At 44.6% G+C, this 27,409-nt stretch overlaps 1 protein-coding gene across 1 annotated transcript in view; it reads right to left on the reverse strand.

Annotated features, from left to right (window-relative positions):
- Window positions 1-27,149, reverse strand: part of Adgrf5 (adhesion G protein-coupled receptor F5) — a 96,076-nt gene extending 68,927 nt beyond the window's left edge. Inside the window, exon 1 of the mRNA XM_052192411.1 lies at window positions 26,907-27,149. The gene's annotated coding sequence lies outside the window, so the exon portion shown is untranslated. The remainder of the gene's footprint in view (window positions 1-26,906) is intronic.
- Between the last annotated feature and the right edge of the window lie 260 nt (window positions 27,150-27,409).

The following is a 27,409-nucleotide window of genomic DNA, read 5'->3' on the forward strand; positions in this document are numbered from 1 at the left end:
CAGCAAGCATTCGTGAGCATGCACACACACACACACACATGACACACTCACATACTCACATGCTCACACATTTAATTGACAAATAAAATGTTTAGAGGCCTGGACTGGAGACATGGAGCCTACTTCTGCTCTCTCAACTCCCCGGTCCACTCATCCACCCGCTCATCCTGCCTTCTGACGAGTCTATCTTTGCAGAGATCGATCAGCCTGGTAACAAAAGCTAGGGGAATTCATCCATCAGGGTCAGGTTCTAGGAGCCCCAGAAGATGCTAACATGTAAGGATGCACAAGTCCTTTGTATAAAATAGCACAGCATTCACATATACCCTGCATATGTACTCCTCCGTGCGTTTAACTACCTAAATCCCTCAGTTAGTCAATGTCGTGCATTTATGCAGCGTTTGCTGCGTGAATAATTGTGATCCAGTGTTGTTTGGAAGCTGAAGATAAGACATGAGGTTCTGTATACATTCAATGCAGATGGAATCACTTTCCAAACAGTTTCAATCCAAGGTCGGTTGGATTCAAATATAGAAAAACAAAATTAGAGAAGCTTGCCTAGGGGCAAACGGAGCGTGAGCCCCCCCTATAATGTATCATTGCACATGGGGGCTCTCAGCTGCATTCTAGAGCTTGAACTGGATGGGTTTTCACCTGAAGAATAAAGCCTGTTGTCAGAGTGAGCTCCTAGACAATTTATATCATATCATATCATATATATCATATCATATCGTATCATATCATATCATATATATCATATCATATCGTATCATATCACATCAATTACAATGGTCAGCTGCTTTGGTAGGTTGGTTGCAGTTGGCTCTCTGAAGTGGAACGGGGATTGAGAAAGTGGCTTCCCCTTTCCTTCCCCTCCGCCATAATCACTCCCACCCCCACCCGCCCTCCGGCGCTGGCACTAGGAACACTCTGTGCTAATCTAACACTTAACAGGGAAAACAAAGTCCGGTGGCAAATGGAACCGCCAGATGGTCTGGACTGCAGCTGGGAGCTAACCACTAGACCACCTTGTCTTGTTTCAGCTCCGGTGCCTTTCGCCATCAGAGGCAGCATTCTCTCTCGTTCTAGAATATCGGAGTTTGTGGCAAGTTGAACTCAGATGTCAGCAAACTATGGACGCAGCCCAGAATTAATAACCCATCAGTTGTGTTACCCGTGTTTGTGAACATCAGTGTCTTACATTCCAGTGCAACCTTGCAGAAGAGAGACCCCTGCTTTCCCAGGCAAGAACTTCAGCGGCAATCCCTGTGCCCTTCCTAGTATGGGATGAGTCATTTTATTCTTCTGTCCCCCACCCCCACCCCTTCACTCAAAATGCTACTTTCTCTCTTTAAGTTTATGGGTGTTATTTTCTCCAAAGAGCATCCTAACTCTTCTGTCCTAAACCACATGCTCCACCCGGCCCGCCTGCTCCACACCCCTATGCCCCACCCTGTCCAACGGTGCCTCAAAGGTGTCTTTGTCTTTACCAGTGTGCAGTTAAATGATCATTTCAGTGCACTGACTATAAGCACTTTGAGGGAGGGTCTAGTATGATTTATTTTATGCCTATGTCCTGCTACTGAAGCAGGATGTAGTAGATGCTTAATAAAAGCTGCTGACATTGCGCTGTGCTGTGTCAGTTCTCCTGGCTTGTTCCTCTTCTTTCCTCCATGTCCCACGGCTTCACCTTTGCAATGCTTCCCTGCTGTCATGTGTCATGGTTTAAATGTTTGTATGATGACTCCCAAATATCTGTCTCTATCACGGACCCGAACCCCTGACTCATACGCCTAACTGCCTGTGGACCATTTCCAGATGGGATTTCATCATGACCTCAGGCTATACATATCCAAAATGCAATCTTTTGCCTTTCCTCTAAATGAGCTATCCCAGTGCCCTTGGCCATCTCCAGCCTTCCGGCCCAAACTCTAACAGCCACGCTACTGTCTCTGGTTGCCTCTCTCCTGTTAGAAAATTACGTCAAGAGAAGAGATGATGCCCACTGAGTCCCAGGAGAAGACTATTTGAACAAAATACATCTGGACAAATCGCACAAAGCAGTATTGCCAAAAAATACCTGCCATCCTATGGGGAAAGCATTCCCACTTTCACATGTTAATGAGTCAATTCCCTTTTTTTCTCATTTATAATCAGGTTTTGGCAACATGGCCCAAGGTCACGCTTCCTTACGCAAGGAAGGCAAGAACAAATAACTAGGCTGTTTCATACTATACACATGGCTTTGCTGCCATTTGTGGAGTGCATATTTTGGCGGAGTCTACACTGAAGGCACTGGACATGTCTATGCTCAGTCCTAGCCTCCGAGAGCTTGTGAGTCCACTCACCACTGTACCATACCTATTCTTCTAAGCCATCTGACACAATAAATCACTGGTGGTATTTTGCAGTGGAGGAGCCCATTTCTTCTACCTTCTGAGCCAGCTGAAAGCAGTTGACAACATCTTTCTACTACTTGGTGCCTCCAGTAAAACCTCCTGCCTCTGCCAGAATCCCAAACACACTCCCAAGTGGAGACCTGCATTAGATTCTGCTACTTTCCCTGCCTTTTCTTGGGAGAGGGAAGCTTGAACCATGGCTTCGTAGCACCATGATCAGCTGCAACCCTCATTTGGCCCTTCTTGACCTCTACTTGGGAGAAGCTGACATGAACCCTCAAATCAATCCTCAGTTCTCTGAGGTGGCATCATTCCTACAGGAAAGAACAATGCAGGCTGGTCCTAAGGTGTCACTCACACAGATCAGTTGTGACTGACATGACATCAGACTTACTGGGTAACTTTATTTGCCACTGGTTCTTTCTTCTACATCTTGTCCTGCTGCCCTAGTATCACAACGAGAACAGAGTGCTGAAGGAGCTGTCATTCCCTTTGGCCAGGACAGAAATCTGTTTAGAAGGAAGCTGTACTTTCCCTCTTGAGGTCTACTCTTAATGCCTAGCCTCACTGGCCAAGCACCTCCGTTCTTCAGCGGTGCATGCTGGGGCAGATGCTGTGAATCAACAGACAATGTATTCAGTGACTAACAGGGAGTGTGATCTGCAAACACTGGACAGTAGGCTCAGACCTTCAAACTGCTTCCTTCTCCCATGTTCTTTCCAATAGTCTCAGCTCTTTTCATGGCCCCGCCATTTCCCATGATCCCTCCCACTCCGCCTTCAAAAATTAATAAATGAAACACGGTCCTTTAATTTCCTAACATGACTACTCAGCAGCCACATTGCCCAAGCTACCAGACAAACAGAAGCCAAAAATTTGTGCACAGCGGGAGAAAAAAAAAAAAGGATAACGGAAGATCAGGTATCCTAGGTTCCCTTCTGCCACTGTGACAAAACATTCTGTCAAAAAGACATGGGGGAAAGGAGTTTATTTGACTGACAATCTCAGGTCACAGCTTATCCTTTTAGAGAAAGTCCAGGGAGGAACTCAAGCAGCTACCCAGGTCACACCCACCATCAACGGTAGAGATAAACAAATGCACCCTTGAAACCTGCCTGCTTACTAGTTTTCCTTACCTAATAAGATTCAGGGCCCAGGTTAGGGAATAATACCATCAGTTGTAGGACAGTCTTCCTATTTCAATTAACATTCAAAACAACCCCCACAGATATACATACCCACTGGCCAACCTGGTGTAAATAATTCATTAAGACTCTTTTTTTTCAGACTACCCAGAGATTCCAGGGACTAAACCATCAACCCAAGGGTGTACATGGAGAGACCCACGGCTCCAGCTACATATGTATCAGAGGATGGCCTTATCTGGCATCAGTGGGAGGGGAGGCTCTTGGTCCGGTGGAGGTTTGATGGCCCAGTGTAGGGGGATGCTAGAATGGTGAGGTGGGAGTGGGTGAGTGGAGGGAGGAGCACCCTCCACCCTCATAGAGGCAAAAGGGAGGGATAGGATGTGGGGTTGTGGAGGGGAAACCGGGAAGGAAGGTATCATTTGAAATGTAAATTAATAAAATGATTAATAAAAAAGGCTCCTTTTTTTCCCCAGTTGACTGTGGATCCTATCAAATTGACAATGAAAACTGAACTTTACACCAGGTGACTATTTGTCCCAACTATTTGTGTTAGGGGGTAGCTAAAAGGCTTAACCAAGGTGTCAGTCATTTGTTAGTGTCAGAGCCGGAATAGAATTAGCTCTTCAGTCTTTCCATGCAATTTTCTTAATCTAAGCCCTCCCTGTTTTCTTCAGACATAGTCCCTCATCCTAAATTTTCCCCAAAAGAGAAACAGCTAAAGCAAAATAGTGGGTCACAAAGGTAAAGTCCCATGACACCTCTGTCCTAGAGAGGGAAATCAAGTACCTGCCAACACCTTTCCCTTAACTGCTTGAAATAACTTTATTCCTTGGTGTTGAGTTTCAACAATTCCAAAGAGATGCAGGCAGAAAGGTCACACATGTATGACATCTGAAATGAAGGGGCCATTTCTGAGTACAGCTTAGATTAGCTCTGTGGTCCTTCCTTCCCTCCCTCCCTCCCTCCTTCCTTCCTTCATTTATTTATTTATTTATTATCATTCAGAAGGAGTCATGACACATAGCTCAGGTTGGTCTCAGTCTCTTGACAATAGTATGTTGCAGCCTCCTGGCTGCTAAGATAACAGGCATGAGCTACAATGCCTGGATTCCCCTCCACAGAGAATGTTTAGTACTGTTAGCATGTTGTAATACCACTGACCTAAAACTGCAGTGACTGGCAAAGTAGTGGTCTGTACAATATGATGTCATATGATACCAAAACAGAAATGGTCACTTCTGTTGCAAGTGTGTGTGTGTGTGTGTGTGTGTGTGTGTGCTTGTGGAAACCAGAGAGCAACAAGTATCTTCCTTGGTCCCTTCCCACCTTATTTTTTGAGACTGCATCTCTCCCTCAACCTGGAGTTCTCAGATTCAGCTAAACTACCTGGCCAATGAGCCATAGGGATCCACCTCCTCACACCCAGCCCCCCACCCCTACCCCCCCAGGGGTTAAAGATGCCTATCAGGGTACCTGGCTTTTATATGAGTGTTATGGATCAAAAATCACCAACAGAGCCATTTTTCTAGCCTCTCTGTGGCAAGATTGGAAGCAAACCAAGAAATCTATAGCCACCACCTTGCCTCTTTATTTCTGAAATTATACTTTGACAAACAAGTATATTTCAATAATATAACAGCTTGACCTCTGAATCCATAGTCCTGACGGGCAGACATGTTCTCCATTTCTATTCCCAGCAGGCTGCATATTAGTGTGAATTAATGTACGTCTGGAGCTAAAGGTTCTATATGAAAGAGCAGTAGGGGATAGAGGTTAGGGACAAGCAAGAAGGTCAGGAGGTAGGATTTCAAAACAGATTTCTAAAGGTGCCTGAGGGCTGGAATGCTGTTTGCACATAAATTCATCCCCTTCCTGCTACCTCTCTGTGAGAGCTCTAAAGTCACGTCTGCTGACCATTCTATAGTTGATACTAATTTTTCAACTAGCCACCACTAACCTCTACCTTCCTCCTTCTTAATAGCCTACTTGGGAAAAATCAATTAAATGAGAAAAGTCTCCTGTTGTTGCACGTCTCTGGTTTGTCCTTCCTGTGGTTTAGAATGAAAACCATCTCCTGCTTCTCCTGATGACCTTCTTCTTCTTCCTTGGCTATGGGTCCCATTCCCTCATTCTCTCCAGACACTAGGGGCAGTCCCACCAATGTGTTCCAGAGTGGCTCTCAACACTCTTCCATAGACACAAGCCTGTTCCTCTCCCCTGACTCACACCAACACTCCTTTGCTACTGTCACTACGTACCTAACCAGAGTCCATTAAGTAGATTTTTGCCCTACCTCTTCTCTAGCTTCAATGTTAGTTGCAAAAGGAAAAAGTAAGGACTCAGGAGCCAGCTCAGTTGGTAGAGCTCTTGCCTAATATATTAGTGTGAAGAATAGTCCATCATGGTAGTGAAGTCAAAGCAGCAGTTTGAAGCAGTGTCTTGTCAAACGGTGTCTTCCTCAGTTAGGAAATAGAGAACAATGGTCGCTTATGATCAATTTGCTTCACAGTCCAGAATCCCATCTAAGGGAATGGTGTCCCCCATAGTAGGCACTTTTCTCTCTTTAATTAACCTAATTAAGATAACTGCTCATAAGCGTGATGAGAAGCCTATCTCTCAGGTGATTGTAGATTTCATCAAACAGATAATTGAGATTAACTATCACAACATATCCACATGTGCTTTTTTCAATGACAATGAAACCTCAATGAAATCCCTATAACTAGATGTATGGCCAATGCTATGGCTACAAAGAAGTACACTGTCATCTTGGGTGAAATAAAACTGTTTCTGGGGGGAAAGCTCAAACTGCAAAGTTTACCAAAATGTAAAATATGAGGGTGCCATAACAAGTCAGCACAGCCTTCTGGTCAACCACAGAAAGGTTCCTCAATAGTAACAATTGCCACCCTACACACCCACCCAAGTCGTGGCTCTAGGGCCTCTGCCTTTGTGTTCTATTTCTTTTGGCAATGATATACTCTTTTTTTTAAAAGCTGCTTCAAAAATATATCATATGCCAGGCATGGTGAAGACATTTGCTTGAGACAGAAATATGAAAAGGATTGGCCAATGACCCCTCATATCTGTGAACAACAATGGTTATGAAAGTCAGTCATGAGAAACAGACAAAAAAAGGCTGGTTGAGAAGAAGCCCAAAGGCAAGGTTGGAGGTAGTTGTGGTAAAAACAGAAAATAAAGCACAATGGAGAAGAAGCACATTTTCTGAAGTCTGACTCCTTGTGTTTTTTAAAAGCCTAAAGATGAGAAAGACTGAAAACATGGGCGTCTGGTGAGTGCGCCTTGGGGAAACTGGTTAAGAAGGTCTTGGTAGAAAAAGGACACCTTTTGTTGTTGTTGTTGTTGTTGTTGTTGTTGTTACCTCCTATGAATTATTTAAATGAGAATGTAATGGCACATAGCTTCCAGACTGTACACATGCTAATAACTCATGTATACTCAGTATGTTTTCATACTGGGCAAACACATCAGTCTTTAGCGCTTGCCTATAGATCAACTGTATCCTATGCCTCTCCAGACCGAAGTCAGGCTTATGAGACCATTACATGCATGGCTTACATGGGTACACCACACAGGTATGATGCCTGCTTCATTCACCATTAAAGGGAGTTCTGAGACAAGAAATGACCTTTTAATCCAGCTGATGAACCCAAAGGTGAGTTGTTCTGGGTTCTAGCCTGGCCCTTGGTTTTTGAGGCAGGATAAGAAATTAGAGGGAAGAGTGTTTGTGGTGGCTGTTACTGCTCTTTAGAATGGCCTAGCCTTGATGCCTTGCCCTGTGGAAATTGCCCATCCTGCCTCAGTTCTGATAACCTACCCCAGCACAAGGAAGAGGCTGGGTTTCCAAGTTCAAGACTTTTCCTAATTACACTGCCGTTGATTTATCAGTGTTAGCCTCTCGGGACCACAAAGATATTTTTGGAATTGAAAGTTAGTACACAAAACACAGCTACAGATCAACAATTACAGGACACTTACAAGACTATTCCAGGCCCACACCCCTCCTGCTTGCCTCATCTGACCTGGAATGCTGAGATGGGAAAGGCATTTATATTTCTAGTCTTTCCACTTAAATGCATACATGAAGGTATAGCTATAGATGTCTGTCTCTCTCTCTGTGTGTGTGTGTGTGTGTGGTTGTGTGTGTATGTGTGAGTACATGCATATACATCTGAGCCTCATATATACTCAAACTTCACATTGTTATTGGAGAGAAGGAAATAGCAGATACACACACAATTATGGATCATGAAAGATTTTGGCATATTTAACAGCTAGACCAGACCATTTCTTAAATTCTTATCTTTTCATTGAGTTGGCCTACTCCTCCCCCAACTCCACCCCATGAAATGCTAGGGATTGACCCCAGAGCCACACAGACATTGGGAAAATGCTTTAGCACAGTTACATCCTCTGGGATACCCTCTTAGTTTTATTTGAAAATACAATCTTCTTGACTAGTTATTTAAATAGAAAATTATTACCTAAAAAGGAAAACATATATCTTTAACATATTAGTAAGCAAGTGAAAATTTTTAAGTATGTGCATTGTGCTTTTCGATGTTTAAACGCAAACAAAATCTCCTAGGGTCACAGGGTTATGGAAATGCAGGGATTCCTGCCCAGTTTCTTTGTCTTCCCCAGCACCATGCTAACATGGCTTGCCACTGTTTACTGAAAGAGCCACATATAGCCTATGCTAGCCTTGAACACGCTTCTGCTTTCTCTGCCTCCTAAATGCTGGGATGGGAGCCACTGTGCATGGTTTATTTGGCGCTTAGATGGAACTGAGTGCTTTGTTCATGTTAGGAGAACACTCAGACAGCTAAGCCATGTCCCTAGCTCCATGCTTTTTAAAATCTATATTTCAAATGAGGATCTATGTCAACTTGTAGGAGTTAGAGACACTTGAGGCAAGCCCCAAAAGTACTTGAGCCTACTCCTTTTTTGTTGAATCTTTAATACTTGTATTTATTTATGCGTTTGTGTCTCTGTGTATGCATACCATATGGTATAAATAGCTACAGAAGACAGGAGGAGTGTCAGATTTCCTGAACGTGGTGTTAAAGGCTTTTGTGAGCCTCCTGGTATGGGCCCAGGTCCTCAGCTGGAAGAGCAGCAAGAAACCTTAACTGCTGAGCCATCTCTCTAATCCCCAGGTATGTAGGACAAAAAGCAACAGAGTAGCTGAGTCTTTCCGGGTCAGGGGTCATCATATAAATGAAAATTGTCTGATATAATGCCAATGTTGAACATGCCTTTTTCTTTCCTAAGACATGGCCTTACCGTGGAGCACCAGATGGCCTGCGACTTGCTGTGTAGACCACACTAGCCTCAAACTCACAAAAACTCTCCTGCTCCTGCCTCTTCCTTTTGAGTTTTGGGATTAAAGATATATACCACCACCACCACTGGCTAGAACACACGTTTAACAAAAAAGACACACATACAATAACAAGGAACATGGGTAATATTTCAGAACTCACCGATGTAAGCAATTCTTTAAACTTAGTATAACAAAGAGTTTGTTTTTAGCATTGTTGAGAATTGGCACCGTGTGTTTATGACCTTTTTCAGGCTATTTATTTTAAATGCTCTGTAAACATTTCACCTGTACTGCATGCAGGGCCCTCTCCCCATTCTAGTGGTCCCAGTCTGTGTCATAGACTCTTCACACAGGCAGCAAGAATGGCTTAACAGTCACTGGCTCTGTCTTCATTAGTGTCCTTGTGAACCTGCAGTAATCCTTTAGGAACACATATACAAAGGTAGGTAGAGGATGGACTTGCTCAAGTAGAAGTGGGGCGAAATCTCTCAAAACAGGAAGGCCGTGTGAATCCTAAGTCTCACCAAGATCCTCTCTCCTCTCTAGAGGAAGCTAATCTTGCCTCTTCCTTTCCCTAAGCCCCCCACTTACCCCTGACTAGCTCTGTCTGGAAACATCTTCCTAAGAGGAAGGAAAGCATCAAAATTCTCAGTTCTAAGCCCTCTGGGCCACTTTTTTCAAAAGTAAGGTATGCACTGTCTGGAGGCAAACAAGCTTTGACTCTCCCTGACCCTGGAGGAAGGAAACAGGAAGTCTTGCTGGGGAACAAGGGTGAAGCAGCCCACCGGGACAGGCTGTCTTCCTACCTCCTGACCCTCTCTCTTATCGTGATTGTGGAACAGACTGCCCCAGTGCAGGAGGCAGAGCCTCAAGTAACATTTGCACATCTCTGTCAAATTCAAGGAACTTATTTTCTGAAAGAAGCAGATAGCTCACCAGGAGCTGCAGTTGCCTGTATGAGACCTGCAGGAGATCAAACCAGGAAGCATTCTAGCATGGAGGAGAGAGGAGCCTCCAGACCTCCATCTCTAGCCAGTTGACGGCTTCTGAGGAAGGGAGAGACAGTTTTCTTTAAGGGTGTGGTCCCTGGTAGCCAGACCATGCTCCAGCACATGGCTCCACACGAGAGTATGAAGGCAGCACAAATTGAACTCAAAAACAACAAAAAAAGGATTTGAGGTTGGGATGCAAAGGAGGATGGGGATAGGTGTGGGAGAAGTTAGGGAAATGGAGTGTGTTTGAATATGACCAAAATGTAATGCATACATATATGAATTTCTCAAAAAATTGGTAAAAATATTATACTTATAAAGAGAAAGAAATAGCCTCGTGGCAGTTACTGCCATTGTGTACCATGCCAATCACAGAGTCAGATCTCCATATCCCCTTGGGTCCTGAAAAAGTGCCATGTACATCATCATTTTATAGACGATAAAACACAGAGTCAGCAACCAAGGGGCAAGGGTGGAACCCTGAACTGCCTGCTGTCCAAGCGGGGGCTGCTGTGGCTAAATTCTCTCTTGTGTCTAGCATCTGCAGATACCAGACCACCAACCCTTGGTATACCTTCAGGAACACTGCTGCTTTCTGCGCAGGGCTAGGGGGTGGGGTGTTGTTTGGAGTTAGCAAAGTACAATGTGAATAAAAAGAAAATCACAGGTCTGAGTGACTCAGCACAGGCACTGGGTCATCTAGATGCCAATCCATCTCTCCTTCCTTCCTACCACATCTGCCTAAACTACTAGCCCCAGTAGAGGTCTATACATGAGACAGTGGGCCAGAACCTAATAAGAAGCAGTAACTATAGCAACTATAGTACAGGTCACCTTCAGCTTCCCCTCCAGGTCCATCTCTGTCTTTTGGAGTCATGTTAGTGCCCTGTTCTGCATCGTCATATCTTCAATAAGGCATTGTACAGAAGAGGGATGAAGCCCCTCTCTGGGACAGGCTCTCCTCTTCCCTGCTGACACAGGGATGTGTAAGCATCACAGAAGGCTATATTGGCCTCTTCTCTTTGGCCAAGCTGCAGGGCAGGAGTTCATGCTCCTCAACTTCTGACCCAGAGGGAGCTCTTTGTCTACAGCCATGGATCTTGTCATGTTTTTATAATACCTTTCCTCGCCCTCCTACCTTCGTGCCACATTTTTGCTCAAGAAGAAGCCACTGGGTGGCCAGTGTTTCCATGTTTCATGTTGCCTATCAACTTAGCTGCTTCACTTCCGTTGACTTGTCATAGTGGCATTTTCCCCCTATGAGAGCCTCACTGGAAAAGCAATGCAGACAAGTAAACAGGCAATTTCTGTAATTTGTTGAGCAAAGAATGAGGTGAAGACATTAGAGGATCATGAGTATGTGTGCGTCTGAGTATTATTAGCAGTAGAGGCATAGGCCCCTCTTCCTTCCCTGTTGTGAAATCCTCCCTCTTACCCCTACATAGCCAGCCTCACTAACTCAGGCCTCTTTGTGTTTTATTCTTGTGTGTTGTCTGTAATCCAGGATCTCCTGTAGTCCAGGCTGGCTATGTAGCCAAGAATGGCCTTGAATTTTCATCCTCTCATTTCTACTTCCCAAGGCCAGGATTTCAGTCATGACACTCCCATGACTAGTGCCGCTGGAATTTTCTTAACTACATTAAGCAGTTACACTCCTCAAAGCCTCTACCTCCCCAGTGTGTGTCTTGGGGCCTCTCAGCGAAGGGCCCTCCAGGGCTGCCTGCTCTCCTTCCAAGCTAAGATGAAGCGTCTTGAGAACCAGAACTGCTCCCTCTCGAGAGCTGCTTTGAGGAAACATGATTTTCAGTTTAACCTGTGTGTTTGGGAAAGATGGACATTCTTAACCCCAGAAAGGCCATAAAACCAGTTCCAACATTCACCACATAAATCCTACCCTAGACAAAGGATGCCGTTATGGTGGCTTTGAAAGTGACACTCCCTTGAGCATTTTGGTCAGAGGCTAACTTTTTGGGATTTGGTTCTCTAATTCCACTGTGCTAAGACAGTTTTTGTAGTAAGTGGAATTAGAGAACCACTGAGCTGTCTTGGCAAGGCCTAAATTCCCTTTTAAAACTTAGGTGTCAAAGATTGGAGTTGGTCTTCGGTAGCAGCCATGCTCCTGGCCTGCAACTCGGAGATGTCAGAGGGTTTTAGCTCCTCCCTTACCCCCAACCCTGTAAACCAAGAAGCAGGGGTGGGGAGGTGGGGGCAAGGAACACACAAATGCCTTCCCATCCTCCTCCCAATGCTTTCTTGTCAGTGAGCTTGGCTTCCTAGCCTCTTCCTGCCTTATCTCCTCAGGAGGAAATAACAGCAGGCAGGAAGTATTTTCTCTTTGGTAGCAGGCCACACTCAGACTCACAGACCTGTCTTCCCATTCACGGCCCATTCCATAAAGATTCAGTTTCAAATTCTTCTGGATTATGGAAGGTTGCTTAAAGGCGGCAGCACGAAAGCTCTCCAAAGGAACAGATTGCTCGATTCAAGTGTTTATTCTGGGCAACAATTGGCTTCCTGCTTTGCAAACAGAGGTTTCAAAGAACCAATTCTTAAAATTCCAAAGAACCCTATAAGTGACCATATTTTGACCCCTTACAGACCAAAACGGACCAGAATATCAGAGATATTTGGGTTGGAGTTTTATGAAATTACAGAAATGTTTAAAAATAAAAGAAGCATTTTTAGCAAAGAAGAGAATTAGTGATCTTCCTCGGAGGACATTGCTAATTTTAGTATGACCTAAGAATGATCCAAATGATTTTTGGTCAATTTCTGGCCTTCGCACTCAAGAGACTGGTGCACAATGGTGGTTCTAACATGTGTGTGTGTCAGAAGGTGGATTCTATCAGGCCGTGTGTGTGTGTGTGTGTGTGTGTGTGTGTGTGTATACTTGTGGGCATGTCTGTCCAGGTGGGGTGGGGTCTGGTTACAAAATCCTAAGGCCCACCCCAGACTCTAGAATCTAAAACCAGAAGTGGGGCTTGGAAACTAGCATTCTATTAAGCTTCATGGTGGTTCTACATGGAAATGTAATAGTTTTGGAGGGATAGAGGATCGCCATATTCAATCATTTCGCATGTAGAAAAGATTCAGTGATGCTTGGTTCCTAGCCTTAGCTGAGGTGACCAGAGTCTCCCGATGCCCTTAGAAAAAACGCTGGCAGTGAGACGAGCTCTTGGGTCCACCCAGGGAGCTTCTCTCCTTTTCCTCAACACACACACACACACACACACACACACACGTACATACGTACGTACACACACATACACACACACTGCACACACACACACACTGCACACACACTGCACACACACACATACATATGTACGTACACACACACACTGCACACACACTGCACGCATACTGCACACACACTGCGCGCGCGTACACACACACATACATACACATACGTACACACACATACTGCATGCACACACACTACACACACACTGCACACACACATACACACACGTACATACACACACATACACACACACTGTACACACACACTGCACACACACACTGCACATACACACTGCACACTCTGCACACACACATACACACACTGCACACTGCACACACACTGCACACACGTACGTATACACACATACACACATACTGCACACACACACATATACACACATACACACACTGCACACACACATACACACACTGCACACACACTGCACACACTACACACACAACACATGTACGTATGTACACACACACTGCACACACACACACAACACATGTAAGTATACACACACACACACACACTGCACCCACTGATCTCTGGATAATCCCCTTAGACATTCATTTTATACACACACACACACACATACACACACACATCACATACACACACTGCACACACATACACACACACACACACTGCACCCACTGATCTCTGTAGAATCCCCTTAGTCATTCATTACAACAACTGTTCCAACATCCAGCTTCACCTCTTCCTATGCCTTACCCATTCCACCCAGTTTTATTGAGATACAATTGACAAGAATTAAAGTTACTTATAGTGTATGAAATGGTGATTTTTATACATAAATGCCTGAAAATGGCGGCCGGCCCTCTCTGTTGCGTTGCCTTCCCTTGTCCTTCGTGGGCCAGTTCAAGGTTGTTACTTCAGGGACCCTCCCCAGCTGTGTGCACGCCCCGTCTTCCTTCTGTCTGAGGAGCTAGATTGCCTTGCAAAGATCTATTCTTAGGCTCTCTGGCTTCCTGTAGTATCCCTACGCCATCAGTATTTGCCCACTTCACACGCGAGCGCCTCGCACTATGCAATCCAGCGGGTGTTCATTCATGTGTGTGAATGGTCCTTGAGCAAGCATATTATTAGAGTTCTGGAAGAAGTGAGAACGTGGGCTGTGACGCCATACTTCATGGGGTAAAAGGTCTACACTTACTAACTCGGAAAGTGTAGCAAGTTATTTAACCTCTCCTTTGCTCGCTTTTCTCGCCTGTGAAATGGAGGCTATAGTACAATTGTGACATTAAATGATGTTATTCACAGTGAGTGCTCAGAGCTGAGCCTGGTACGTGTTCCAGCCTCAATGCTATCAAGGAAAGAGCCGGAAGGACCCAAGATGCTTTTCTGCTTAGACACCTCCACATACATAGTCCTATTCTTTCTCTCTTCTCCCCCTCCCTCCCCTCTGGCTCTCCAAACTGTCTTAGTTCCTCCTAGGTTAGTAATTGGTTTTCTTCTTTCTCCTTCTCCATTTCTTTCTGCAGTATGGTATAAGTCCATAGCTAAGATCCCACGTACATAACCACCTGGAATCACTAATGTACCTCCATGAATGTGTGAGTATATGCGTTTGTAGAGGTTCAAGTTTTAGGGTTAGTTTTTGAGTCTAAAATGGAACTGATCAATCTCAGTCAACTGGAAATATTATCCAAAACCTTCATGAGGGTGTGTTTTAATTTTGAAGACTGATCTATCACAATAAGTAAGAATAAGAAATATTTGCTCTTAACTGCTTGGGCCATCTCTCTAGGCCCCTATATTCTTGGATAGTCTCTAACTCACTGTGTAGCCCAGGTTGGCCTTCAACTTTCAGTAACCCTTCAACTTTATTCTCCCCAAGTGCTCAGACCACAAACCTGCACAACCATGTCTGGCTTTAGTTAAACATTTACTATTTTCTTTTAATTCTACCCTTTTCTGAATCTGTGTATTCACATCAGTGAGGTGAGAAGCATTTATTCACTGGTTAAACAGATTTGAGAACCTATTTTGTATGGAATGTTTTCTCTTTTTTTCCTGTTTCTCTTTCTTTTCATTTGTTCTTCAATTTTTTCTTCTATATTAAACATCAAACCTAGTGTTTTTCACAAGCTACACACTTATTCCACCACCAAGTTATAACAACTCCAGTCCAGAGTATTGTCTTAATGCTTTAAGAGAGAACCCAAGATCATAGAATTTCCTGTTGGAGGAGCTGTTGATGCTTTTGTTGTTATTGATAATTCCTGTCTCCTCTTCTTCCTCCTCTTCCTCTTCTTCCTCCTCCTTTTCTCCTCCTTCTCCTCCTCCTTTAAGTTTTCTAAGTTCTCTGTATATACCTAGCTGTCCTGGAACTCTCCTTGTAGACCATACTGGCCTGGAACTTACAGAGGTCCACTTACCTCTGCCTCCTAGGTACTGGGATTAAAAGTGTGTGCCATTACTGCCCGGCCCTGTCTTTTCCTGAGAACAATTCTCATCTTAAGAGTATACCGAGCACTTTTGATGAACCTTTTAATGTAATATTCCATTTAATATTTATAATATTATATAAATTAAGTAACCATTTCCACTTCAAATGAGAAGACTGGTAACAAAAAAATAAAATAACTTTTCCAGGCTTAAAACCAAACAAAAAACTACACAGATTTAAGAAATCAAACATATTGAGAGAGCTCAGGCAGAATCTGAGCCCCATGCCTAGCTCTTGCCAATGTTATTTTGTGTTCCAAGACAGAAAAGTACTGAGATGTAAATTATGAGCCTAAAGTGCGAATCATGAACCTACCCCGGTCAAGATTCAGTTCTGTTGATGGGATAAAAAAATCAGGGAGGTGGGGGCTTAGTCAAGAAAGGATTTTGTTTTAGTTTACACATTTTTTTTTTTTTTAGGATTTTGTTTAGTTTACAGGTTACAGTCTATAGCTGGTTACACCATTCCTACAGTCAAGAGCAGAGAGGAATAAATGCTTGTGTGTTTGTTTACATAGCTGCACGTGCTCAGCTTGATTTCTCCACTCTGACACAGCCACGCCCCTTGCCTAGGGAAGGGTGCCACCCACCATGAGCCAAGTCTTTCCACATTAATTAACATAACTAAAGCAACTCTCCACACACTTGCTCATGGGCCAACCCAATGTAGACAATCCCTTTTCCCAGGTGACTCTAGGCTATGTCAAATGCACAAGCTAGCCACCTCATCTGCCCTGGAGGGGCCCTTGTGCCACCATTGTGAACAGTCTTATAAACCAAGGTTGCAGGGTATTTTCTTAAAAATGGTTCTTAGACATGAAGAAGTATTCAAGCAACTCTGCGGTCCAAGAAAATGCTGCTTGAAAACTCCTATCCTAACTCCCTCCCTCTGTCATTCAGGGTCTGATCTCAAAGGCGCAGGGAGCCTGGGAACCTGCATTTTTCCATCACTCCACCCACATCTTACCATACCTGTATTCACCATGCTTGCCATCGCTGGTCCTTTGTCATTTACAGATTTTTTCAACTGCTATGTTGCAAAACTGGAGACAATGGCTTGGGGAGATGGTATGGTTGGTTGGTATGGATGGTGAGACAGTTGTTATGGTATTACTACATAAGTATGAGGGTCAAGTTCAGATCCCTAGAGACTAAGTAAGAATCTGGTGTTGCAGTGCACACCTATAAACCTAGTACAGGGAGACAGACACAGGGTAATCCATGAGATCTGGCTGGTTAGACAGTGTGGCTAAATTGCAGTGAGCTCCAGGTTCAATGGCAGAACCTAATATAGATATTTCCAGTCTCCGGAGAAAGGTGGAGAGAGATGGAAGGAGAAACTCAGTATCATCCTCTAGTTTTCACATGCATTTACACTCATGAACATACACACACTTGCACCTCCACACATACTTGCACCTCCACACACATGCATGCACACATGTGTACCTACACATCTGTGTACCTACACATTCATACACATATACACACATGCACCTACACACACACATACACACACGTGCACCTACATATATGTATACCTACATACTCATACACCTATACCACACAAGCACCTACATATTTGTGTACATACATACTCATACACCTATACCACACATGCATCTACACACAAAGGCACCTACACATATGTGCACCTACATACACATGAACATACACACAAATAAATAGTATAAAGAGATTAGGGTTATTAAAACAAACCACAATGCATATCCTCTCTGCTGACAGCCCAACAGAGGCTGTGGAATTCCCATCCACCACCCAAACTTGGGGAAGCCTGTGTCAATTCTTCCTCTTCATAGGAGAAAGAAGGTCAGAGAGCCGCTACTCTGACACAGGGTCCACAGACTTTCTCCATAATCACCATAGTTCTCCCTTAGATGCTACCGCAAACTGCTCTCGGGGCTGAGAACAGAGAATAAACAAGCGGCAGGGTGCACGCTTCAAACACTCCCTGGGCGAAAATTAAAACATGGCAGACAGCGTCTACTTTATAAACAAGATGGAAACTCAGAGAGGAAATGGTCAGAATTGTGAATGTGATTAGAGCTGGAGATCAGGGGGATGTTTCAAACCTTCCTCTGGAGAGGAAAGTGTGCTTGTGTGCATGTGTACAAATGGGGGGAGGGGCCCGTGGTTTGCTTACTTGTCCTGATACTTAGAGAATTCTAGTCAGTGTTTCTGTAGAACACAGAAGGGTCTCAATGAAGATGAGGACTCACAACCTTCTTCTTTTTTTTTCTATATTCTTTGTTTACATTCCAAATGATTTCCCCTTTCCCGGATCCCCCCTCCCCATATGTCCCATAAACCTTCTTCTCTCCATCCATTCTCCAATCACCTCCCTCCTTTTTCTCTGTCCTTATATTCCTTTCCAATGCTAGATCAATCCTTTCCAGGATCAGGACCCTCTCCATACTTCTTCATGGGAGTCATTTGTTATGCAATTTGTGCCTTGGGTATTCAGGGCTTCTGGGCTAATTAATATCCACTTATCAGAGATTGCATTCCATGTGTATTCTTTTGTGATTGGGTTACCTCACTTAGGATGATATTTTCCAGATCAAACCATTTGCCTAAAAATGTTGTGAATTCATTGTTTCTAATTGCTGAGTAGTATTCCATTGTGTAAATATACCACATTTTCTGTATCCATTCCTCCTTTGAGGGGCATCTGGGTTCTTTCCAGCTTCTGGCTATTATAAATAAGGCTGCTATGAACATAATGGAGCATGTGTCTTTATTGCATGCCGGGGAATCCTTTGGGTATATGCCCAGGAGAGGTATAGCAGAGTCCTCTGGAAGTGTCATGTCCAGTTTTCTGAGGAACCGCCAGACTGATTTCCAAAGTGTCACAACCTTCTTCTAATCCTTCCCATACTTAGTTCAGACAGCCATCTGATTTCTTTGTACCCTCATCGTGCATGAAAGTGTGTGCCTGCACATATTTATATCATATGCTCTAGAATTTTCTAGAACTTCTGCATCTCCTTTGTGCTTATCAATGCTGCAGAAGTAAGTTTAGCAAATAATACTTATCTAATTAAAAGATCTTTCAATTTGCCATGCCTCTGCTTAAGTCAACAAGCACACAGTAAGCGCTGGGGGCAGAGGGATATCAGTGAAGGAACTGAAACTGAATTAGCAGTTTTCATAGAAACGCATATTATGATAAAGCAAGGAGTCATCTAAACAATGATATGGTGCATGGGTATAACTGTGAATGAGCATTTGTTTTCTGCAAAGTATTATTACATATTATTTCTTCTCCATTGACCCACGTGCATGTACACACAATCACACGTGCATGAACACACAAACATATAGGCATGCATTTCCAGACACTGGCATGTTGCAGGTGCACACATAGAGCTGAAGTGCATTAAAAACTTTTGCTCTCCAGTGTAGCTATGAAGAACCACAGGGCACCAGCAGGCGAGGGTTAAGTAGGAATCTCTAGTAATGTCTCCACTTGTTCTTTGAGGAACAACAAAGAGAGGAAGCGTAGCCTCTATGGAAGGAAATTCCCAGGCCGCACATGGACATTCGCAACCTGCCCTGTGAACCCCTGAGGGGTGTCTGATAATAAACATTCGGCCAGCAAAACAACCCAGAAAGGCATTTTCATGAGCATGCCTGTATTCTCACCACGGGGCTAGAAAATATTTTTCTGCATTTTGGGGACCTGGAAGGGCCTGGACAGACACCTGCTGACAAAGCCCAGATATTCTAGCCCTGCACTGAGCTGCTATTTCTACATACAAGTCCCCTCTGCACCCTGAGCCTTTGATTGTTCTGGAGCTGAGGCTGGGCCCTGAGCCACTGGAATTAGGATCACAGATGGACACAGGGCAGGGCGGGCATGGAATGTTATACGTGGACCCGAGACTGACCCACCTTTTCCTCTCCCATGAGAGCCCCTCACAAGCCAGGGCACTGAACCTTAAAACAATGCTATACAGACCTTCCTCAAGAGTGCAGAGGGAGGGATTAAAATATAAGGGGCAGTGAAGCCAAACGAGTTGGGGTTTTTTGTTTGTTGGTTTTGAGTTTGAATATGTGGATGAGTGGGTGTCTACATGTACACATGTGTGTGAACATGTATGTGCTGGCAAGTTTGCCTGCCATTTCTCAGAGGCTATCCGTCTTGTTTTCTGAGTCTTTCATTTCCCTGTAGTCTACCAAGCAGGCTAGGCTAGCTAGCTGGTCAGCAGAGGCTCAAAGATGAGCTTGTCTTTGCTTTCCTAGCCCTTGGGCCATAGAGATTCCACCACACCCATCTTTGGATGAGGCTCCCAGGGACTAAACTGATATTTTCATGCTTGCAAGGCAAACACACCATTTCCTGGTATCAGTACAGCCCAAGTTTCAGGAAGGTCTGCGAGAAGATTTCACCATGTGGCTTGGGGTAGCCTGGAACTCTGTGTGTAGCCCAGGCTAACTTGGAACTTGGAGAAACACTTCTGTCTCAGCCTCTCTGGTGTTTAGATTAAAAGCATGGGGCAGCAGACTTTTTATCCCAACACTAGGGTGCCAGAGGCAGGTGGATCTCTGCGGTCAAGGTCAGCCTGGTGTATAGATTGAGTTTCAGGACAGCCAAAGCTGCAGAGAGAAGCCCTGTCTGTTATGAGTGCAGATTAGAAGCATGTGCCATCACACCCAAGCAAAGTGGCATTCTGAATCGCTTTGTCTAAAGTAGTAAAAAAAAAAAGTATTGGAATCTGGATATTAAATAATTTTACAGGAATTACTTAAAAGGAATGTTTAGCGATGTGGAACAAATTGTAAAACCTTAAGTAAAAATCTAGTAAAGGTCTGATAGTTCATAATATACTAGCTTATTTGTCTGCAAACAAGTAAGACATGAGATCTTTTATATCTATCTTGAAGATGAGTACATCAAAGCCTACAATAATAACAAGATTTGGGTGGTTCACAAGCTGGTGTTTACAATGTCAAGCATCTATGCATGTATGTTGGGGCGGAATGAGTGCTCTTAGGGTGGTGTGTGTGCTCTTATGATTTTCATTTTCCTGTAATATGCTTTAAAACCCCTTTTGTTATATGAGGTAACCTGTATCCTCAAACGCCATTCCTGTCTCAAAATTCCATCATAATCCAGCACCCAGCACTGGGGGCGGGGGGGGGGGGGGGCCGCGGTTATAGCCTTGGCTGCAAATAGAAAGCAGACCTTTTCTTTTTGAGTTGCCATCACCGGTGTCTGAGATATTTTTAGACAGAAAAAAATCAGACCTATCTTCTCATTTGCATTTGCCCAGAGTAGAGGGTGACCTCCATCTTGACCCCCGGTACTCGGGATTGCATAGAGCTGACTGAGGGGGACAACAGCTTCCATGTTTCCCTCTAGGTGGGGTTAACCAGAGTCTCTGCTCAAGCCTCCCTCTGCCCTTTGTACTGCAACAATGGACGGAAACACAGCCTTGTTAGAGGAAATTCCCAGGGCTGTGCTTCGGACATTAGACAGTTGCTTTGCTATGCTATGTAGCCAAAGTGTGTCTAAAAATAAACAGGTAGGTCTTCGAAGATTCTATAATGTGGCCCTGCACTGTTGATTACATTTCAAGGGGATTTTTAAAAGATGGTTATTTTTAAGAAAGCAAAACCTAGGTAAACCTGCAGAATAAAATATATTGTGCCTCTGTCTCTGCTTGACAAACTCCAGCATTGTTGGTACTCTTCTGTAGAAAGGATGATTGTCATCCTTTGTCTTCTCCTAGGATCTCAGTGTGAGGATGGAGGAAGCAAAGGCACCCTTCAATGCAGCTCAGCATCTTTAGAAGGGAGTGAGGGGTCCTAAGTGGACTGCAAGGATAGCCAGTTCTCCTGAGTCTATGAAAAAGTCCAGTATCAGCCTAGAATTTTTACATAGCCTGAGCCCACTTAAACTGATCCTTATGTCTCTAGGAATCTCCACGTTGTCAGCTGGCAGAGGCTGAGAGAAATATGCTCCTTTTTCCAAGAAGAAAAGACTGAGAACTTTGACCTTGGAACAGGCAGCCACCTCCGGACAGCTCTCCTCTCTCCCTAGAAGTCAGGCACCCAACTCACGGCATCAGAGGAGCATGGAGCTAGTGAGTTTCAACTCACTTAGATTTCTGACCGGCTAAGAGCACACATCCCTGCAGGAATCCTTTGGTTCCAGAGCTAGAAGAAAGACTTGTGATATTTGCCCGATTTTGTGTCGACTGATAATGTCCCAAACATGGCAGTTTCCCATCAAATAATAATGTGTTTATAACCCAAGGACCAAGCCACGATCAGCTTGTAGTGTGACCCAAGAGCAGTTTGGGGTGAACGTTCCCCCTCTTCTTTGTTCTTGTTTCGTTTTATTGCGCTTTTTCCTGGAAGTCCGACTTAATCTATTGTTGCAAAGATGCTATTTTTAAATTACAGCAACCAGAAAATAAGGCTAGAGAGTGAAAAGTCAACTCATGTCATTCCAAGCTAGTGATTTTTTTTTCAGTTCTTTATCTGGTGGCTTGGATTAGGGCACTGACATCATGAGACTCTCAAAAGTGGGAAGGGACCTTGGAGGTCATCGCTCAGACCCCACCCATTCGGTCATCGCTCTGGGAACACCCTGACCGCTGGTCTCCTGGGGTGCTGGAATGTTGCCCAGGACAGGGTGTTCCCCCCACCCCTGCAAGACTACTCACCCATTTTTAGACAATTCTGATGGTGGGTAAATCCTTCCGCATATTGAGTTGCTGTTGCGGGAAATGTTTAAAAAAATGGCACCATCCCACACTCTACACTGTTACTCTCTCTGCCGCAGGTGGTCTCACCACCTCTAGGCTAGCCCTAAGTGGCAGTCTTCCCAGCTCCTGTTCTCCTGCCTCAGTACCACTTGTACCTTCTCAGCCATCTACCCCCTGCGGTCAGTTATCACAAATCCCCTTAACCCAGTAAATCAAAACTCTAGAAGCTTATAATTAATCAGTCAGATTTATGTATTAATAAATTCTCAGTTCACAAGATGACCACACCATAATTTCAGAGCCAATTGACAATGGTACAAGCTGCCCACCTAGATTAGACAAGTTATCCCAATCATTCTATCCTTTTATGATATTCATAGCTACCCGTGGCTATTTAAAGCCACATGGAATCTGAATCGTCTTCCTCTTCCTCCATCTTCCTTCCTTCTTGCTACCTGTCCCGTCTCTGTCTCTGAAACTCTTAGCTCTGCCTCCCTTTTCCCTGTCCAATCAAGTTGCAATCTTTTACCCTATAACTTTTTATTTCATGATCTGGCCACCTTCGTGAGTGACCTCTTGAGTAATCGAAGGCAATCTTCCGCATGCTATGACAGGTAGCTCTCCTACGGATACCTGCATGTCTTTCCGCTGTTCAGTTTCTATCATATTAGTCTCTTTTAATATCTGGGATAGCATTTTTTCCTTGCTGTGACTGGGTGTATTTTCATGCTCGTACACCCAGAAGCCAGCATCAGGGTGTCGGCCCCACTGCTCCAGCATCAGGGTGCCTCCCCCACTGCCCCAGCATCAGGGTGCCTCCCCCACGGCCCCAGCATCAGGGTGCCTCCCCCATTGCTCTCTCCCTTAGTTTGTGACACAAGGTCTCTTCGCTGAATCTGGAGCTCACTGCTTAGGCTAGATTACGAGGACAACAAGCTCTAGACTTCCACTTATTTCCGTGCGGCTGACGCCCTTCCCACCCCACCAGGACCAAGATTATAGATGTGCACTGCCGCACCTTCCTTTTATGTAGGTGATAGAGATGCAAACACAGGCTCTCCAGTCTGAGTGGCAAACATTTTACCCACCGAGCCGTCTCCCCAGCTCTGCCAGCGTAGGTCAGTCAAGCAACTTGTTACATATGTTAGCCAAGTGGTCTTCATTTCACCTTGTGTGTTAGAACGTATTTTCAGAAACCAAATCTAGATTTAGCAAGATTACCTATTGGAGCATGTAACGAAGAAGGAATTTAAAGCTGCCTCTGCCTCTTTCTAGCCCCACAGCAGGCTCTGATTAAAAGGGATCGTTGAGGTAGGCGAGGTGCTGCTCCCCTGGAACCCCAGGACTTAGAAAGAGGCAGGAGGAGCAAGAGCTCAAGGTTATTCCCTCTTCATCTAAAGAGTAAGATGGGGGCCAGCCCGCGCAGCAAGCATCCCTGTCTCCAAAAAAGGTGGTAGAAGAAGATGAGAAGAAAGAGGGAAAGAAAGGGAGAAGAAGGGAAGGAGGGGGATGAAGGGATGGTGTATTATATAAACACAGCTTTCAGCCATAATCTATGCATGGCCATCCACCACGCGGGTGAACATCCTTGCAGCTTAACATCCTTTGACTGGCTACCACTGTTGCTTATAACTAATAGACCTGAGTGCAAATCTGGGTAGTTGGGATGTGAGCTGAAGGGCTGCTCTGCAAAGGGACAGTCAGTTAGAGGTGAAGAAGCACCTAAGGCAGGAAGGAAGAGGAGATTCTGGATGTCCAGGAGGTATTTCTTTAGAAACTTCATGTAGTAGCGGAACAAGAAAAAACGAGGGTTAAAAGACAGGGAATGAAGTCACTTGAGAAAGCTTGAGCATCTTCGTGCCCTCCTAAGCCTAGTGGTCGGTCTGGGTGCACGGAGAAGGTGTTGTTTTTCTTGCAGTTCCCTTGGAGCTGCTGCTGTGCAGGGCCCTAGGTAAGGTACAGAGGACAATATGGAAGTCTATGGCTGGAGTTAAAGGCAGATTCCCTTAGCATCTTTCAGTGACTTTGCTTCAGAAAACTGCAGCTCATTGCCCTTCAAACTATCAAAAGAGGTAGTGGGCACAGCTCAGTTGGCAGTGGGCATGCTGTCTTAGCATGCATGAGCCCTGGGTTCCATCCCTGGCACAGTATCAGCTGGGCATGATAAGGGCAGGTCTGTAAGCCCAAGGCTTGGAGGTGAATGCAGAGGCACCAGAAGTTCAGGGTCATAGTTCTTGAGAACATAGTTCAAGGCTAGCCTGGGATACATAAGACCCTCTCTCAAAACAATCTCAAAGCCAATGTGAGAACAGAGGCTCCAAGACCTCTGTCCATGGAGCGAAGCTAAGGCTTCCCTGTTCACCGCTGCATAAAATCCAGGCTTAGCGAAAGGTTATAGACCCAAACTCCCCTGGAGAGACAGTCACAGATGCAGCAGCTGTTATAGCCAGAGACCCCAAAATTTGGTACAATTTTTTTCTGTGCGACCACACTGTATCAAAGCTCCTGATGCCCTCATGTGCATGTGTTAATATTTGTTAGCCATCAGATCTCTTTGTCGACCTCACCACCACCACCATCCCTTTTAGGGAAGTGTAGGAGAGAGGATGACAAAAGGTCCTCTGCTGAAGCTTCCATTGCTACGTTTGCATCGGGTTCCTAGCACACAGCCAGCTGCCTGATAGGGGGATGGTGTTCAGTACATACTGCTGAAATAAGCAAGTCTTGAATTAGTGTGGTGAAGAATAGAAAGCAAGGATTGGGAAGTACCTGAGGAGAGAGGCTAGCTACGCAGAGAGAGGTGAAGACTTTTAAAAAATTCCCGACGCACAGTAGAGCATCCTCAAAATGTTTGGTAAATAGCTGAATCCATAAAGACTCAGATCAAAAGAGTAGGGGGAAAATCTTCCTGGTAAACTTTAACTGTGTATCTCATTCTGTTCATTAATTCAAATTATTTGGCTAGTACACTCATTCATTTCTTCTTTCCTTCCTTCCTTCCTTCAATTAGATAATACCGATTGAATACAAGCAATATGGCAGACAAGCCGAATGCTATGGATTCAGAAATAAAACACCAGCATCTTGTCACAGATGAGAAAAGCCATAGCAACCAGCACTTCATATGCCATAAAATCATAGACCCAGAGTGTTTAGTGAGGGATAGCCTGAATGTGGGGGCATAAGAGTCAAACTAAGGCTGTAATGGGTAACTCGGGAGAAGCTGAATGGGAGTATCCGGGCAGAGAGAGCAGCACACCCAGACATAGGTGGGCAGCAGAGTGATCACATGACAAGGGAAGTGGCACAAAGTACATTTGGAAAGCCAGGTCGTGAGAGGTGAGGCTGGCAGGATATTACGAAGCAGAACTGGAGTCATCTGCCCTCCCCAAGGCAGGAGCCTGCAAAAACTTATCACAACCTGGATGATATACAGATTCAGTAAGTCTGACAAAGAGATTGGGGCTGGAGGGAGTTTACATTTCTAAAGATCCCTTAAGTGATGTCTGATAAAAATGGTCGCTGGCACCCGTTAGGTAGCAGCAATGCAAGCAGCAGGGTGTATATATTTGACATAGTTCAGGAAAACTACAAACTCTCAATTGCCTTTTCCCAAGAACTCTGTAGCAGGATACAGTGAATGAATGGAGAAAGACAATACCAAAGCTAAGTTCACAGAGACCAATCAATCAACCAGCCAATCAATCAATAAGAGAAGCTAGCAAAAGAGTTCAGTAAGTTGGCTAGTAGTCTTCGAAGGCAGTCCAAACACTTCTCAGAGAAAGACTGGTTCTAAGGGCAGCAGTAAAGCTTAGCCACACCCCACCCAATTCAGAACTTGGTGAACTGAATCTGCTTCGACTTTGGGTCTCAGCTGCATCATCTTGAACCCCACTAAGATCCAGCAAAAGCATCCAGGTAAAGAAACCTTGCCATGCCCTCAAAGGATCTCCATACAAAGTGGGTAAAGCCAGGCTTTGGTGCTATCATTGGATGTGTATTTCAGGAAATCTCAGAAAGAGCAAGAAAGTTCTAGAAAACAACACAGATGCCCACCAGATCCCTGAACAATATATCTGTTTGGGGGTTTGGTTTTCATTTATAATGCAGTAGAAACATCTGTATTGCTGCTAACATATTCTTTATCTACCTTGATATATTTCTAACTCAGAAAAAAATCTGAAAGTGAATTAAAATAACCATGATAGAAGTTTGCACATAGGGAAAGGCAAGTCAGCTCACAAATATTTCCCCCTTCTGACAGAAGCCAAAACATATAGCCTCTAATGAGATGTTCCTCCAAAGAAAACAAGAATCAGACTTTGTGTTTCATGCACTGTGCTGGTCACTTTTCTCTAGCCAAAGGCAAACAAACTCAAAACAATCAATAATACTCTCTGCCTACGACTGTTTGCCCACACAATCTTGTTAACCAGCCCATCTCCACAAGGCACAGAAGTTGAGTAGAGGGAGCCATGGGGAAGAGCTGCATAGACCAACACCCATCCCTCTGCTTTAGAGGAGCTTGGGTTACATCCAAGGAGACAAAGACCACAAGAGCACCTACCTTTCTCTTCAGCAGTGGACAGCCTCCTCAGATGTACTTCTGTGTGGAAGATCTCCCCGCAGACCTCTGAGGTGAGGTGAAACTTAAGGCTGTCCCATTCATTCAGGCAACCCGAGGAGAGGAGAGTTTCAGTAGATCAGACTTTAGATATTCCCAGGCTCACTCACACCGGGCTTCCAGACCTCGGGGCAGAGGTGAATTGTGGGCTGTTCTTCAGCACAGGAAGAAACTGGGAGGCACCGTGTGGCTGGAGGTGGAGGCGGAGGCAGGGGAAGGGAAGTAATCTGGGGACTGTAATAAATGAGAAATCCTCTCCACATGATTTCCTGTATTTGGTGCCTCTTGCCTCTCGCAGGCTCCCCAGAGGGAATCAGAAATTTAAACTTGTCCTCTGGGCACTAAGAGAGGAGAGAATAAACATGGGAAAAGCCATGAGAAGAAGGAGAAGCAGGCGACAGGCAGGGAGCTCACCGCCCACTGCCTTTATCTTTGACAAAGTACTT

The sequence above is a fragment of the Apodemus sylvaticus genome, chromosome 9, assembly GCF_947179515.1.
Source record: "Apodemus sylvaticus chromosome 9, mApoSyl1.1, whole genome shotgun sequence".
Classification (NCBI taxonomy): domain Eukaryota; kingdom Metazoa; phylum Chordata; class Mammalia; order Rodentia; family Muridae; genus Apodemus; species Apodemus sylvaticus.